Raw genomic sequence first — 3172 nt, 5'->3', positions numbered from 1 at the left:
CTGTTATGTTAAACTTATATTAAAGTTTTTCTTCATTACCAATTCAAGCCGTCTCCAGCCATTATTAGCCACAAACTTTCTGCTCCCCTATTGGAATCAAATGATTCGAACATGTCTCTCATGTAAATCATCATGTGTCAATTCTCCACCAATAGGAGAACTAACATACTCACGTAACACATATGACTCCCTCTATACACCTCTACCAAACTATCACTTCGTGGTTTGGAAGAAGACGTAAGCACCGGAGGAAAGTGGAGAGGAATGGTGAGAAGTGTGAGGGAAGTACCTATCAGAAATAAATTTTCAGTATAGGAAAATTATAATTTCTGACACGGTACTTCGCTCCACTCACAAGATTAGCTAGAATCCCACATTGATTAGGTGGAGGGGCTGGTGCGAGGGAATGACAGAAGTACCCCCCCCCCGAAAGCATTCTCTGGTAATGAAAGAGTCAGATCTGATTAGTGGAACCGCACCACTTCTGAACCAAGTATATTCTTCACCCACCCATGAAATGTGTAGTAGATAAGGGTGGAAAAAGAAAGGAGCAAGCACATCTAAGTGGAAGAGAACTGTGGGAGGATAGTGATCCTAACCATGTAAATATATATGTAACTCAATCCCACAAAGTATAAAAGGTCCCCGGATCGATAGATCAAGAGTCAGAGTGGTTCTAGATTTCCTCCCCCATTCTCTTGAACATGAGGTGAAGATGGTATGATTTTAATCCTACCTCCGTGTGGGTGTTGGTTCCCAGCAGCATGGGTTTTGGATGTAGTTGTCTTACCGAAAACTGTTTATTGCGCCCTAGCCACTCTACACTTAGGGGCACACCCATTGTTTTACCCACGTGCAGTTCTGAATCTCGACTGTAAACAGCACATTTATCGATCTTTTCAGCATTAATCTGCTCATTCCAATGATAGATTTTACAGAGCATGACATGCAGGCATTCTCTGTGTTTCTTACCCATTATTTAATATTAAAAAATCAAAAGTTATTTAGATATTGAGACATAATGTTTATATAATGAAGTAGTACAGTTCTTTCTTTGGCAGGTTATTTTAAATTATCTGGCAAAAATAATTCATCATCCTTTATTTCCTTCTTTAACATTTTTACAAACTTGAATAATTGTATACTGCAGTAAATTACTGTTGGCCCACGTTACAAATGACGCTAACTAATCTCTCTCTCTCTATATATATATATATAGTCTCGTTGGTTGTATTTATGGGCGTGAGAAGGTTTTCTAGAAAATTCAGATTACATAACAATACTGAGCTATATTTAAACGTTTGCGTATATAGATATATTGTTGTTTTTTACTCTCGATTCTTATACAATTTTGGACAAACGTTAATATTAAAATAAATATATAACAACAAATTCGTTACAATATTATGTAGACATATTTTCGATACTGGATGTCAAAAATCAAAGTTTGATTTTTTGTAGTTTGTCTTTATGAATTACGCTAGATGATTATTAAAAATAATAAAATTTCGATTCTACAATGTTTCTGAGTTTAGAATTATTATTTCTAATTAAAATTGGAAAACTGATATGTAGGTGAGCACTCGACATCTAAAAGAAGCTTTGCTGTCCAATACCATTAAAGCAAAATATATCTATTTGTGTAACCCTAAATAAAGGGATAAAAAATCATGAAAATAAATAAAACTAGAAACGTTTTAGTCTTATATTCAATTTAAAGTTTTTTTTTAGTTTATTAGCGTTTGGTAAATCTTTGTAGTAGTATTCATTTGTTTGTACTGTGTGAGTAATAAGAAATCGTGCATGTCGCCTTTTAAGGCGATTCATAGAAACCACGACCATATACCATAGTAGTCATTTGATAGAGCTCTGCTAGCTTCGCTAAGCCCCAAGTGTATCAGCGATATGCCTACGGACTTACAATGCTAAAAACTAGATTTAGATACTCGTTGTGTAGCTTTGTGTTTAACTACAAACAAACACGCGCTTCGCTAAACATCTGTGTAGTCTTTCCCTTGGGAGTATTAATAATACCCTAATATCGATGAAATTGGTAAGAGTTTGGAGTTGATAGATGTTTTTACTTAGCTTCAGCAGCCATGGTTAGATTTAGTCATAACTTAGAAGTTTGTCACACTAAATTCCTGCCTAAGAAATAAAGACTGTTCCCCTTTATTTCAAACTTGTGTTTGGGTTTTCCTTTGCTGTTCTTGTTAGATATATTCTATCTCAAGGAAGTATTTTCAAGCGTTCTTCATTGCGGACTTAAACTTACCCGTTGCCTTTAGTTTTATCTGCAAATATTGCATTTATCAATCAAAATACGTCAATAAATTAATATAGTGATTATTTCATTTAATGATGATTTATTTCTCAAATAGCTCAGTACTTTCCTTTTTATTTAAAATTAGCACTTTAACCTCAGTTTAACAACTTAAACAATCAACGGGAACTTTATTGAATTAGTCAAAAAGATAAAAGAAAACATGATTTAATTTACCAAATAAATTTCATATTTATAAATAAGGTAACTGAAGTCAATGTGATACACTTTGAACACATTTCTGGACAATATACACATGCAGGATTGTTGAGTTATAATATTCAAATACATTAATGTCAACATCAGATATCTGTAAAATGCAGATTACAGAGAGTAACAAAAGGAAGACAAATTTCACAAGTGAATAAACAAAATTATATCTTTATTTACAGTAATTGTCGATGCTGGCTTATTGGTTGGATTCTAGTTTTTTGAACTCAGCTTTTAGAAAGGGTTTCCAAAAACTTCTGAATAAGACACAAATAACAGAATAATACACGTCTACACAGAACAGAGACGACTAAATAATAATGAAATGACACACTGTAAATTCAAACCAGGACTCTAATGTGGTATCTTAGATTTAGCTTAGTTCTTTATTCATATCAAATATACAAAAATATAAATAATCCAAAATTCAACTTTACTTTGTTAATTACACTATGGTAATAACGTATTTGACATTATTTTCATAGCTATTTATAGTTTTAATTCTAAAAGTTAGGCTATTTCTATACGTATAAATAATTATGCCCAGTGACTTTTTAAACTTATGATCAAATCTTTTAAAACAAATACTTCTGATATTGTTTTTTTTTTTTTTGAATTTCGCGCAAAGCTACACGCGAG

Source organism: Limulus polyphemus, unplaced genomic scaffold (genome assembly GCF_000517525.1).
Source record: "Limulus polyphemus unplaced genomic scaffold, Limulus_polyphemus-2.1.2 Scaffold204, whole genome shotgun sequence".
Taxonomy (NCBI): Eukaryota; Metazoa; Arthropoda; class Merostomata; order Xiphosura; family Limulidae; genus Limulus; species Limulus polyphemus.
Note: the sequence above shows the minus strand (reverse complement) of the source record.